Here is a 14,527-nt window from a genome sequence, read left to right on the forward strand (position 1 = left end):
ATATTTGAAATCACACCTAGATTAAACTTAGACAAATATTTATCCAAGCACATTCTAAACATAAATGTTTTAACATTTTTGATATTTTTTATTTTGAAGTATATGTTAATGTGGCATGCGAGATTAACATACTTGTCCATATGATATGCCATGTGTTAGTTTTTCTTCGCTACCACCAACCAAATCAAAGTTCATTAACGATCAAATTAATCAATAATTGAAACCTTTAATAAAAAGGCCTAATTAATTTCTTTTCACAATAAAAGCTTAATTGGGTGCATTTTTTTATCATGAGATTTTTTTTGAAATTTTTGTATTCAGACTTTTTGCCCTATTTATTTGTAATGTACCTTTTGTGTGATTTAATGAGCAATTAAAAGGGATAGTGACACATTGTTCACTTTTTAGAAAGGGATAAGCAACATTTAATCTCTAAATTTGACCATTTTTTTAATTTGGTTTTTGAATTTAATAACTTTTCCTAATTTAGTCCACAAACTTAGATTTCATTAAAACATGATGATACTCTGAAATTGTGTCATGTCATCACTTGAAAATATAAAAAATATATATATAAAATCTTAAAACATTCAAAAAAATATATTTTTTAAAAAAGTTATGTGATGATCTAACACGGTTTTAAAATGTAATATCATCATATCTTTGGAAAACCGAAGTATAGGTATTAAATTGAAAAAAAAAAGTTGATAAGTTCTAAAACCAATGTGAACCCAAAAAATTTTAGGAGATAAGGTGGAAAAAGTTGTAAAGTCCATGGGTTGAATCCACTTTTATCTCTTTCAAAAAATAAAAAGTAGAAAAATGAAAACTATCTTAATAATTGGACTAAGTGCATAAATAAGCCCATGAGGGTCAGGCAATGCCTATCCATTTAAAACTTAATAATTCAATTTTTAATTTATCCTCTTAAAATCTTCTAATTATATCTCAAGTCTTTCCACTATAGAATTTAAGTTCTTTTAGTTAATGAAGTCTTGTTTTGAATTTATTTAAATTAGGCGTAATTCATGACTTGGCTCTTATAGTATATCTATTTTTTTTATTTTGGTACCTAAAGTATCAATTTCCTCTTTTTTTCGTCTATTTTGTAACGGCCATTATAAAAAATCCGTTAGGCAACTTTGACCAATGGAACACATGACGTGTCTTCACCAATGAAAAAATATCACGTGACAATTAGGTTTATTTAAAACAAAAATATCACGTGACACTTTTGATATTAATTTTTATAATATTTTTAAAATTTTATGTATTATTTTGACTTTTTAAAATTTATAATTATATATTTCAGAATTTTATAAATTTTTTTTAAATTTATATATATTATATATGATATTTTACATTTTTAATCAATATAATATATAATATTAAAAAAATTAAAGAGACATGTGGTGTGTTCTAATAGAGCCATGTTGTTGGTCAACAGTCAATCAATGTCAATCAATGCTGGATCAACGATTGATCAAAGTCAAAAGTGTTTTTTAATATTTAAATATTTAAATATAATATTTTTTAAAATAAACCTAATTGCGACGTGACATTTTTTCATTAACCAAAACACACAACGTGGCGCTTTTCCATTGGCCAAAGTTGTCTAATAGATTTAGCCAAATTTTATCAAGACAAAAATTCTACAATCAAATATCACAGTATAAGCAATAATTTAAATCTACTCTAATTCAAATTTCAAATAATTGCAAGTATACTTAGCATTACCCTAAAAAAAAAATAAAAACAACCGTTCCTACTAAATCACTGAAATGTGAATAACAAAGCACTCAAAACAATCCCTTAATGGACATAAATTATATTATCTTAATGTTCTACCCATCCCACGAAATAAAGTTGTTATAAATAGGCTACAAAAGTTTGGCAAAATCGATATCTACATGTGCAAGAGATAAGTGCGATGATTCTTCAATTTATCTCTTTAATTTTTTATATCAACAATCAAGTTGATAAATTGTCATTAGATTAGTTTTTTGAAATAGTAATCTCTTATCAACCAAAAAAGTTTTAATAATGTGAGATTATGCTTGTCAAAATTTACTAACTTGTACTACTACAAGTCTTTCTTATTTTGTATTTGTAACACTCTAATCTCGAATACGGAGTACTTGACTATTAAGGCACTACATCAGGTCACCGGAGCAACCCAGTAAAATTTTCAAATAATTTAAAACATTGAAATACATTTTATATAAGAGAAAATACCATACATAGTTGTAATGCCGAATTTCTGCCCGGGGCCCAAATAACAAAACAAAAATAAACCCAAAAATAAAAAGTCCATTTACAAACAAGCCCAAACAGCCCACAAAACTAAAAAAATTTTGCAGCAAAAAAAACCTAGCAGGAGCCTTCAGCGCCTCAAGCCCCTGCCCAAAGCCATCAAGCCGCAATCAACCTCTGGCCTCGCATGCACGCCACTGCCACTCGCACGAGCCTCCGTACACACAAGTCCATTACTTCGTACAAAACCTGCAAAGGACAAAAACAAGCAACGCAACAGAAGCAGAAAAAAGAAAAAGAAAATAAGAAAAAACAAAATTACATTTTTTTTGTTTTGTAATTTTCATTTTAGGGTCCGTTTGATTGCCAGTAAAATGTTTTCCGTAAAATGATTTCTGGAAAATGTTTTACTTTTCTGTAAAATGATTTACTAAAAAATATTTTCTGGTGTTTGATTGAATCTGTGTAAAATATTTTCTGCTGTTTGACAGATTTCCTGAAAATATTTTACGGAAAAGTTGTTTTTACATATATTAATATATATTAATAAATTTTTATATTTTACATATAATAAATTGTTTTTACATATATTGCAACGATTTATTTATAATAATACTCAATTATTAAGCTACAATATTAATCGTTATAAATTGAAAAAAACTAATGTAACTTGTTTTAATGTAACTTTCTTAATATTTTAGCAACATTTTCCCATAATTATAAGTATTCCTAGTAATCACATTTTTTTAGCAACATTTTCCCATAATTATAAGTATTCCTAGTAATCACATTTTTAACTATCTTTAATTATTATTTTTATTTCTACTTCCTTCCTACTCAATTGTTATGAACCTAGTAGAAATAAATTCATTTGAGTTAAACTGCTTTGTAGGATAAATTATCCTTTTATTTTTTGGTTAAATCCCTATTTAAGTGTTGAATTTAGTAATTATTCTCGTATTAAAGCTTAAATTTTTTTTGTTCAACTTAGTCCCTAAATTTGACAATTGTTCCATATTAAGACCTAAATTTGATAATTATTCCCACGTTGAAGCTAAAACTCTAAAATTTTCAAGGAAATATCAAGTACTGGTAGATAAAAAAAATGTTTAAGCCCCAATATGAGAATAATTGTCAAGTTGAAACACCTAAAGAAGTTTTAACCCTTTATTTTTTTAAGTTACCCAAATATCCTGATATATGTATATATATATAATATAGTTAGAACACAATCACCATAAAACATGAGAAGGAAAGAGATTTATTGGTAAAAAAGCTTTATGTAGTTATAACATTGTAGGAACAAGCTACATAAAGCAAAAGAAAACAGAGCAGTATTCCAACAACAAGCTTCTTATTCATCAGACAGATCTTACAGAACCCAACAACCTCGAACATGTTGTTCTGCTTTTTCGGTCTGCCACCGTCACAACAGAGCATGTTCCAAGCTTTCATTTAAGAAGAAGAGTTCTTCAGAACCCATTCCACCAAAGTTGAGATGCCAAATCTAGTTGCCACATGCTTCTTATCATTCAAGACAGGCCCAGCCATGTCAACGTGCATCCACTTTTACTTTTTCATCAACAAACTGCAAAATCACAGTTCCAACAATAATGAAGTTCCGCAACATGGTTCGACCGTGGACATTACAATACCTATCGTTTAAATGTGTAAAAATATACAGATAGTAAAATTGACATACTTGTTTCAAGAACAAAGCTGCATTGATAGCACTGCCTTGCGACCGCCGGTATTTACCATATCAGCAACTCCTGATTTCATTGATTCCCAATAGCTTTCCTCTAATGGCATCCTCCAAAATTTCTCACCACTGGCCTCTGATGTTTGAAATAACTCCTTTGCTAGATCATCATTGGGTGTGAAGACGCCTAAAGAAAATGTTCCAATGAATTGGCAATGGTGAGACAGTACACACACACCGCTTTGGTTTCAATAATTGAGTAACAACCAATGAAACGATGATTGCTTGCCTTTCGAACCAACTATGAATAAGGAAAACACTTTCAATGGAAAGAAAAAAATTGTTATATTGAAGTGCCAACTATGTTTAAAAATTCATATGTTAAGTATATACCTGCAATTGAGGGGCCAAGAGCAACAACACAAGCCCCGGTTAGTGTTGCCAGGTCAACTATCTGCAAAATAAGTCAACCAGACTTGAAAAATGGAAATCTGATTATCTATACAAAATAAGCAATTGAAACTACCAAGTTTACAACTCTAATCACAAATTTACGATGTCTAGTTTTCGGCTTTATCTTCTCAACACCTTGGTTGCAAGCATAAACCAAAGCATCTGCTAGTGTAAGCCTACCTTCTGCATCAGTGTTATTAACCTACAATCCGCATAGTGAGCAACAAGTAATTTATTAAAGACAACGAAGAAAGAACCCAACTATGAATGTCACAATACCATATATGTTTCATGTATACCTCAAATTTCTTTTTATTATTTTTTTTAGCTAGAATAGAACAAACTATACCTCAATTGTCTTTCCATTTGAAGCTGTGACAATATCTCCAGGCCTTATACCCTTTCCACTTATCATGTTTTCACAAGATGCTACAATAAAATGAACCTGCGTATTAGGAAAATTTATGAAGTGAAAGACTAGATTTGATAAAAGCTAAAAGATGGGTTTCGTGCAAAATTAACCATGAAAATGGCTTGAAGCATTCATGAATCATGAGACCATTACCAAGAAGTAAATCACCAAAATTAAGCATTCAGCAAAAGATAGCTTCCTATAAATGGCTAAAGCATCGTTAAGAGACTACACTCCTTTAAAGTCTGAAAACCACACTCCTTCAGCTATTTGTCACTAATCTCTTTCAAGCAACAGGAACAACAGAACAAGTCTTGAATACCAATTTGAAACAATATGGAACATTCTAGTTTGACTATAATCGAATAAAATGTTTCAGATTGAAGTAAATTATTCAGCAAGTAGATAAAACAAATCATTGTCTCTACTGATTTTTTTTAATGAAAAGCATCAATAGTGTTTATTCCCCTGACCATAACATTCATCTGTTCTGTTGGGAATTTAGGCTTATATATTTGGCAAACAAGTAGGACAAGAAATTAGGGTGTTAAGGCTGTAATTTTTTTTCAATTTTCCTTTCCATTTAGCATTATTCACTCATGTAAATTTCTTTTGTTTTTTCCCAGCATAATACGAACTGTAATCATAATCTTTGGACTCTACACTGTGCTATGGGGCAAAAGTAAAGATCAGGAGAACTCAACAGCAACACAGAACGGTAAAGTCCAAGAATTGCCAATAACTGACGGTTCTAAATTTAGCAAAGATGAAATTTAGCAAAGATTGCAGAAGCTATATAGCATACGCATGCATGATGGGGTGTTAAAGTTACAGATGAAGAAGCCAAACATTTTCTTTCTCTTAAAAAGAATTATCCTTAATAGCGAAAATTGAAAGAGAAGACATAACTATCTCTTTGCTAACTGATTTGGCCATGAAAGTATCCAAATTACCCATTTTCCAGTTAACCCAGAAACTGATTTGCAAAAAAAATTTGCAGAAAACTACCCATTTGCAGAAAACACATCTACTACAAAAACTTGCAATAAAACTTGTAGAAATCAACAGATCCCCTAACCTAGAGCTTGCAATTTTACCTTCGATAAACCAGCAGAGGTGAACCAGCACGCTAACGAGGCAAGCAAAGAGAAGAGGTGAACTAGCAGAGAAGATGAGGCAGAGATGATGATGCTGCAATCGATAGGGTGAAGAGAGGAGCTGTGGAAAGGGTGAAGAAAGGAGCTGTGGAAAGGGTTTCAAAGGTGAATAGTTGAGCTGTGGAAAATGTCTTACCGATTTCTAAGGGGTAAGACATTTTCCGGAAAGATGAGATGATTTTACCCGTGTTGTGGAATTGATTTTACAAAAGGAAAATATTTTCCTCCAAACAAACATTGGAAAATGGGGAAAACCAATTCCGGAAAATATTTTCCCCCTATCAAACAGACCCTTAGTTTTGGCTATATAAAGCCATTTTTCAGCGTTTTGTAAGGGAGACGAAGATTGAATGTAAAAACGTACAGGCACACTAAAATACAAAGAAATTGAAAAAAGAAATAAGAAACTAGTTCGAAGAATGTGATTTGGAGTTTTTTCTTTCTCTCGCTTTTTTCATTAGAGATTCTTTGATTTTTTTTTCCTTTTATTTACTGTTGAAAAAGGAAACAGAGGAAGAGTGAGGAGTTTACCTTCGTTGCGAAGCCAAATCCTTGTCTTCTCCGTCGTAATCGGAGGTCCGGCGAGGGATCAGAGAGTATTTGAGGGATCGGTCTGCGAAGCGGCGCTGAGGGTTATAGTTTTAGGTTTTTTTTAGAATGAAAAAATGCTGCGGTTTTAGGGTTTTTTTAAACCTATAGCAGAACAATAAACGTCACCGTTTGATACCGATTTAATGGTTTCAAAACGGTGTCGTTTGGAGGCTAGACCTGCGCCGTGACCCGACCCGAGGGGAGGATCCGCGCATTTTATTTCAATGGTTTATTTGCGCCTTGGATTCTTTTGTGTTTTGATTTGTTTTAATTTAACTTTTATTATTATTTTGATTTATACACTATATTTGATTTCGGTTTCAATTGAATCTGTGTGGAAACGGCACCGTTTTGAAGATTCTAATCCATATGCCAAAGAAGATTTGCTGGTTAAATTTCTGTACTGGTCCTTTTGATATTAATTGGCTCTCATTTTGGTCATTTGCGCATTATTTTCAAATTCACCTTAAGATTTTTGTTTTAATTCAAAATTTGTCCATTGTTTTGTCTTTTTATTATTAAATTAACTAGTTTATTATCAATTGTTATTATCTTTTTTTTAATAACCCTAATTTTGTTATGATTTTTATTATTTTATTATATGTTATTATCTTAAGTTTTTGTATATTATTATTTAACTTCTACAAATATTTTATTTTGGACATTTATATATATATATTCATTTGAATTTTAAAAAAAATCACACAATAGCATTTCATGATCCTTTCATATATGTATATATATAATTTATATTAAAATTATTTTATTGTACATATGTATATAATATAATGTTATTAATTTCAAATCATAAATTTTTATGCACAAATATTTTATTCCTTTTAAATTTACTATTATATCTTACTTATTTTAACTTATATAGATTATGACTATATATATTATTATTTACATTAAGATTTTTTTTATAAATCAAAACATATATCAATTTTAAAATTTATTCACCTTTATTTTCGTACAAATTTTTTCTTTAGAATTTACTTAAACATTTTATTTTTAGTTCCACTATTAAATTGTTTGAAATTTTTATATTAATTATTTTTTAAATTTTCTGTATATATATATTTTGAATCCTGAATTCATTTTTATTTTATTTTGTGAATACATTTTATTTCCCTTTTTAGATTAATAATTCTTGAATGTTAATGTTGATATTTACATGTGATGTGAAATTATGGTATTTGTTTATTGGTATTCATTTATTATTAGTGTTTATTAACTTATATTGTGGTTTATGAATTATCACCTCGCGTCGTGCATTGTTATTCCATTGTGCTTTATTCGTCCAAAAAGTCGTGTCTAATATGGTTTAATATCAAAACCGATTTATTCAAAAACTTTCAAGATAATGCAAAGTTCGATATTTGGAATCTTCGAAGGAATTGAGCCCTAACGTATTGGGTTCCAATTTTCCTCGTTGAATCTAAATAATCGAAGATTTTCTTTAATCAAAACACATAAATAAAAGCTCATTCTCGGGAATTCGACACACCGTGTCCTAATGTATTGGACACGACATGTTGATTTCTTGAGATGAGAATTTTTAAAGTAATAATAAAGGCAATATTCGATATTTAGGAATTTTGTGAAATCGAGCCCTAACTTACTGGGTTTTGATTTTCTGATTTGACCCAAATGATCAGATGTCCTTCTCAAAAATGCATAGGTTTTAAAAGTTAAAAGATAAACTTAATTTTGAAGATTAAAAATGTTGCGCCCTAACTCACTGGGTGTGACATTTTATTTCTTTGAAATAAGAGTGTTTTATTATTCAATTTATTCAAGTTAAAAGAATCGTACTTTAAAATCTTTTCAAAATTTCGACACTAAGACATTAAACAATCAATTCGGTACCAATTTTGGGCGTCACGAGGGTGCTAACCCTTCCTCTTGCGTAACCGACTCCCGAACTTGTTTTCTAAAAATTCGCAGACCTAAAATTATTTTCGAGGTGATCCGATCACACCACAATAAAAGATCGGTGGCAACTCCCATTTTCATTTTAAAAGTCGATCCCCGTTTTTCAAACTTGAAAATGGTTTCGACAGCTTGGCGACTCTACTGGGGATCTTTAGAGAGTCAAGCCATAAAATTGATTGTTTTCTGTCTTATTGTCGAAAATTGATTTGAAAAATTATGATCTTTTCCTTGCACTTGTTTGCATGATTATTGTAAATTAAGTTGTATATTTTGGCATCATTTTGCATAAGACTGTTTAGTCTTACCCTTCTAAATGAGAGTGAGAAGCTACTTCTTCGTGAGGTTTTCACCTCCGTGCAGGATAGTGGATCACTTTCGGAATACATCCGTACCTATGTCTTCGTGAGATTTTCATCTCCGTGCAGCCATAGGGAAATGTATTCCCCTGAACCGAACTTGGTCTATATGAGCCTATAATGGGTGAAGATCGATGAATCTACTGGTTTAGGTACCTTGTCTTTAGAACCAAACCACATATAGAAGACCTTAGGAACCCATCCTAGGTAGAGCCCCTCCAAACCCCTAGTGGTACCCAACTAGGTACTTTTGTTTTCCTTGTTGGCTTATGTTTTTACTAACCCCTCTTGTCGTGTTTTGATTGTGATTGCATTGCATTTGCATTTTAGGAAGAAGATATTGATTCAAGTTTGATTACTAACTTAGAAAGCTTGTCATAGAATACGGATTCCTTGATAAAGTGGAAAACAATACGACTGCCTGAATATATTCTGAGAAACACAAGAAGGGCGATGGAAGAGTTCGTGACCTTGCTTCGTGGCCTGAGGGTTCAAGATGATTGTCTAAAAGCCTTCAACGTTTCAAAGAAGCTGGCGAGCCTTATGAAGATGGGCAGATGATGGATCGCGACCAAGATCAAGAAAAGAAGCTAGCATGGGCATCTATTGGAAATTGACGAGATTGTCTTAAACATGCGGATGAGGAAAAAGATCGATGTTGTCTCTTGGAATATAAGGGCGAGGCCGTACATGCATCTGCTTTATGTAAAGGAATTTGCTTTCTAGTAAAGTTTCCTAAATGTAATTGAATCCGAATCAACGTCTCTTTAGGTATTCATTTCATGCATTTGTATTACATGCATTAAAGTCCATTGAAAGAGTCTAATTAAGTAAATTTATTTCAGCTAATCTGGAAAACCAATCAACCAAACACCCTTACGGTACTCGTCGCAAAGCCAAAGAAATGGATCAAAGATTAGAGAAATTGGAGCAAATGCAAAAAGAAATTCAAGATCAGCTACAGAAACAAATAAATGAGCAATTGGAAAAAATTCAACATGATATGACGGAAAAAATGCTGAAGTCTCAAAAAGACATGATGACTGAGCTGATGCAATTACTAAAAAGAATAAATAAGGGGAAAGGCCCTATGATAAATGATGATGATGAAGAAGACAAGGATAGACCTTCCTATCCTCTAGGATTTACGCCTCTGTATACGCAGGTTCAGACTGAGGTACCTCCGCACAGATCCTCTATTTCAATTGGGCCTCAGAGGTTTCAAACCGATGTTTCATTACCGATAAACTTTCTGATCGGATCAGGTCCTAACCTTGGTGATAATCTGGTTAATCTTGCCGTCTTGAATTTTGACGAAGTAGCTGAGGAAGGAAAGGCGAACGCGGAATTGCCAAAACAGTGGGAAGATAGGTGTAAATGGTTAGAGGAAAAATTCAAAGCCTTGGAAAGCGCCGATAGTCACCATGGAATCGATGCAAAAGATCTGAGCTTGGCTCCAGACTTAGTACTCCCTCACAAGTTTAAGATGCCTAAATTTGAGAAATATAGTGGAACTAGCTGCCCCAAAGCCCATATCACCATGTTCTGTAGGAGAATGACTGGGTATATTAATAATGATCAACTATTAATACATTGTTTTCAGGATAGCCTCATTGGAGTAGTGTCAAGATTGGTTCATAGAGGGACCTAGCACAAGCTTTCATGAGGCAATACAGTCATGTGACAGATATGGTTCCTGATAGAATCACCTCGCAAAACATGGAAAAGAAGCCAAGTGAAAGTTTTAGGCAGTATGCACAGAGGTAGAGGGAGGTTGCAGTCCAGGTTCAGCCACCCGTCTTGGAGAAAGAGACGACAATACTCTTTATCAACACATTAAAGGCCCCGTTCATCACCATATGCTAGGAAGTGCAACAAAAAGCTTTTCTGACTTAGTGATGAATGGAGAAATTATTGAGAATGCTATAAGGACCGGAAAAATTAAGGCGGGAGAGAGTAAAAAAAAGGTCAGCCTCGAGAAGAAAGAAAAATGAGATAAACAACACGAGCACCTACAACAAATCGATTACGGTGAAGCAGCCAAGAAAAGTGGTTGCTAGTCAACAAGGTTCATCAAGACAAGAATCTTATGTGAAACAAGGCACTGAAAACCTCCAGTTCACGCCAATTCTCATGTCGTATAAAGAGCTGTATCAAAGCTTATTCGATGCGTACATTGTTGCCCCTCTCTACTCAAAACCTCTACAGCCTCCGTACCCCAGATAGCACGACGCGAACGCACAATGCGATTATCATGCGAGAATGACAGGGTATTCCATAGAAAATTGCATTGCCTTTAAAAAGGTGATTGAAAGGCCTATCAGTATGGGCGTCGTTAAATTTGAAGATTCCTCCAGTGTGAAAAATCCATTACCCAATCATAATTGATAAATGGAGTGAATGCAATACATGAAGAAGAGTGGGAAATGTTCACATCGACGAAAAAGCAAATGAAAAGGGACCTTGTTAGATATATGCCCTTATAAATCTGGAGTGTTCTAAGCAATTAGACTGCGGAAGAAATCCCCATAGTTTTTAGAGTTTATTTAGAGTAATGTTCAGAACATTTTATTGTTTTTAGCCTAGAACTGATAGAAATTCCTTTGTGAAATAAGCTCATGTCTGAACATTGTTATTTTAATGAAATACATCTTTGCAAACAATTCTAGATTCTTTCATAATCATATGGTACAAATAATTATTCATAAATTTATACATTCTTTTGTATATTCTTTGGTACTTATTATGGGTCCCTAGATATCAATTACATGAATGACGCTGCTACAGACTCCGATTTCCTTTTGAGCGAGGCATGTGTTTAGAGGGATCTCATGACTTTGAAAATGACATAGATTGTAGCTTATCTCTGAACTTGTTGAAGATGGTAGAACAAGAGGATAGACAGATTCTACCTCACAAGGAATCATTAGAAATTGTGAGCTTGGTGAAGATTAGAATTAACCTGACCTCAAAGACGAAGCAACACCTTGTTGAGTGACTTTTAGAGTTCAAAGATATCTTTGTAGGATCATACCAGGATATGACCGGATTAAACGCTAATAAAGAAATCTGCGCAACAGCACGATGTCAAAATTTGCAGTATGAACGATGCAATCTTGCGCCGGGCCAATGCCTTTCTCGTTGACTCAGCATAGCTTTGCCTATTTGAAGTCAAGTTTCTATCCCTTCAAGATGTTGTTGGATTTCATCCTGATGAAAGAGGAAGATCAAAGGTTTTCAGTCGTAGTGTCACCCCAAAAGGCTCTATGAACGAAATCCGATATCAAAGAAGATTCTTCGAAAGGGATAATAAGGACTTACCTAATTCTATAAGTTCAGATTCAAAAAAAATCAAAATCAAAGTCAAAAAGAAGAAAAAAGATCAAAATCAAAGTCAAAAAGAAGAAAAAGAAAAACCAAAATCAAAGTCAAAATGAAAATGAAAAAGAGAGAAGAAAAAGAAAAAGGGCAAAGAAAAGGAGAGGCCAAGGCGAAAACCCGCAAGGGTGCTTTGTGACCAAAGGTGGTTTTGAGTTGAAAACCCAAAAAGGGCGACTTAAATTTTGAACAAAATGAGGCATGGTCGTCATCATCATCGAAGGTTTCCAATGGGTATTGCTTTATTTTTGAGATCATTAATTACTTCATCAAAGGGATAGAGGCTGCTACATGCGCCAAAGTCATCACATGTAGATATAGAATTCCAGAGAAAATTATATTGGATAATGCGTTGAGCTCGACCAATAGCACGATAACTGAGGTTTGTAATCAAGTCAAAATCAGACGTCACGATTCGTCAACGAATTTCCTAGAGATGAATATCAAAAATTGAAGGAAAAATGACTGAAACTTGCAAGGACTGCCATGAGAAATTACCATTTACCCTACTTGCTTGTCGAACATCCGTACTGGGGCAATATCATTCTCTTTAGTTTGAGGGATGGAGGTAGTTTTACCCATTACAGAAATTTTTTTCTCTCCAGGTATTAGTTGAGCTAAGAGTTGAATGAGGCAGAATGAATCCAATCTGATCAAAAGGAAAAGGCTAAAAGCTATGCAGCACAGTCAAATGTACCAAAGGCAAATAATGTGAGCCTACAATCAAAAGGTTTCCCTCAGAGAATTCCATAAGGGGAACCTAATTTGGAGAAAGATCATTCCTCAACAAAAAGATTCTAGAGGGAAATGAATGCCAAACTGGGAATGTCCCTATGTTGTAAAGAAAATCTTTTTCAGAGGAGCACTAATCCTGAGCGAAATGGCTAATCCTATAAACTCGGATCCAATCAAGAAATACTTCGAAGAAGAAGGGACCAAGGTGAAAACTTGTAAAGGGCACTTTGAGTCAAAAAAATGAAAATGAAAAATGAAAAAGTAAAAATGGAGACGCTAAGCGAAAAACCCGCAAAGGGCACCTTAGGCCTAAGGGGATTTGAGTTGAAAACCCGAAAAGGGCGGCTCAAATATTGATCAGAATGGGGTATGAAGTGATCAGAGCAACTCGTATCTTGATCAGATTGGGGCATGTGGTAATCTTGTTATACCTGAATCAACAGGAAAGGGTAGGCGACATCTTGGGGCATCGACAAAGCACTGTAGATCTCCTAAACACATGTCAAACTCAAAATGGTCTTCAGAAAGTTTGTACATAGAAGTTCAAGCTACGATATCTTGGGCACCCATTTCTCATATTATTGAATTTGTTATTCTTGGAATACTTTTTTCTTTTCCAAGATATACACTCCCAATCAATTTCTTTATTATCATTCTTTTTTTTGGATAATTTATTCCCTTCGAGCTATGCTCAGAACTAACTTCATGCTTATCCATTATTATTATGATCCTCTTTTGCAAGCATGTTGCATTGGAATAATGATTAACGGACTAATAAAACTTTCACAATGGAAGTTTTGCATATTACTCTAAAAAGTTTCTAAATAATACAGGAGCCTGAAATAGGACTATTGTTTAGAACACACCAAATTTAAAGGTTGGAAATTTGAGAAGGAAGAGTCTAAATTTGGACTTTCTGTTTAGATTTTGTTGTCAAAAAACATGATTGAAAAAAATGACAAGAATGTCATATTCATGATAAAGCTTAAATAAACAAGCAAGCGATGATCATCAGGCAATAGGAAGAGGTTACCTCAGAGAAGAGTGCCTCTATTTGCGCATGAGTCTTTGGTACGACACCCTGGGAATGGTGTAAGGAACCAGAACGATGTAGATCCTGTATCCTTGAAGTGGATAAGAGAGGATTGAGGAAAAGCTATACTTCTACCCTTGGATTACAGTGGGAGAATGATGGTACAAATTTTGCGCCCCAATGGATTAAACTTTGAAGTTTACAGTAGGGGCAACCTGACTAAATGTTTCTTCAGAAAACGCCAGTCGAGAAGGAAGGTGTTATAGCACTTTAGTGATAAAGCCTTAATAAACTTCAAGTAATGACAACCTAAGCGGGATCATTCTCAAAAAAAATAAAATTATGCATTCATGCAAACACCATTCACACATGTCTAGTTAGGAACATCTGATTCATTTTGATCATGTCATCCTAATCATTAGGCATAATTAGGTTCATTATACGGGTCATGTTCCCCAGAGAACAGATCAGTAAAGATAGCAGATCTTGCCTTCCTGCATTGACAGTGAAGCAGATCAAAAA

The 14,527-nt window shown here is 33.4% G+C and overlaps 1 pseudogene; it reads right to left on the reverse strand.

Moving 5' to 3' along the window:
- Nucleotides 1-3,493: 3,493 nt before the first annotated feature.
- Nucleotides 3,494-6,677, reverse strand: LOC107899570 (leucine aminopeptidase 2, chloroplastic-like; annotated as a pseudogene).
- Nucleotides 6,678-14,527: the final 7,850 nt, after the last annotated feature.

This window comes from Gossypium hirsutum, chromosome D04 (assembly GCF_007990345.1).
Source record: "Gossypium hirsutum isolate 1008001.06 chromosome D04, Gossypium_hirsutum_v2.1, whole genome shotgun sequence".
Classification (NCBI taxonomy): domain Eukaryota; kingdom Viridiplantae; phylum Streptophyta; class Magnoliopsida; order Malvales; family Malvaceae; genus Gossypium; species Gossypium hirsutum.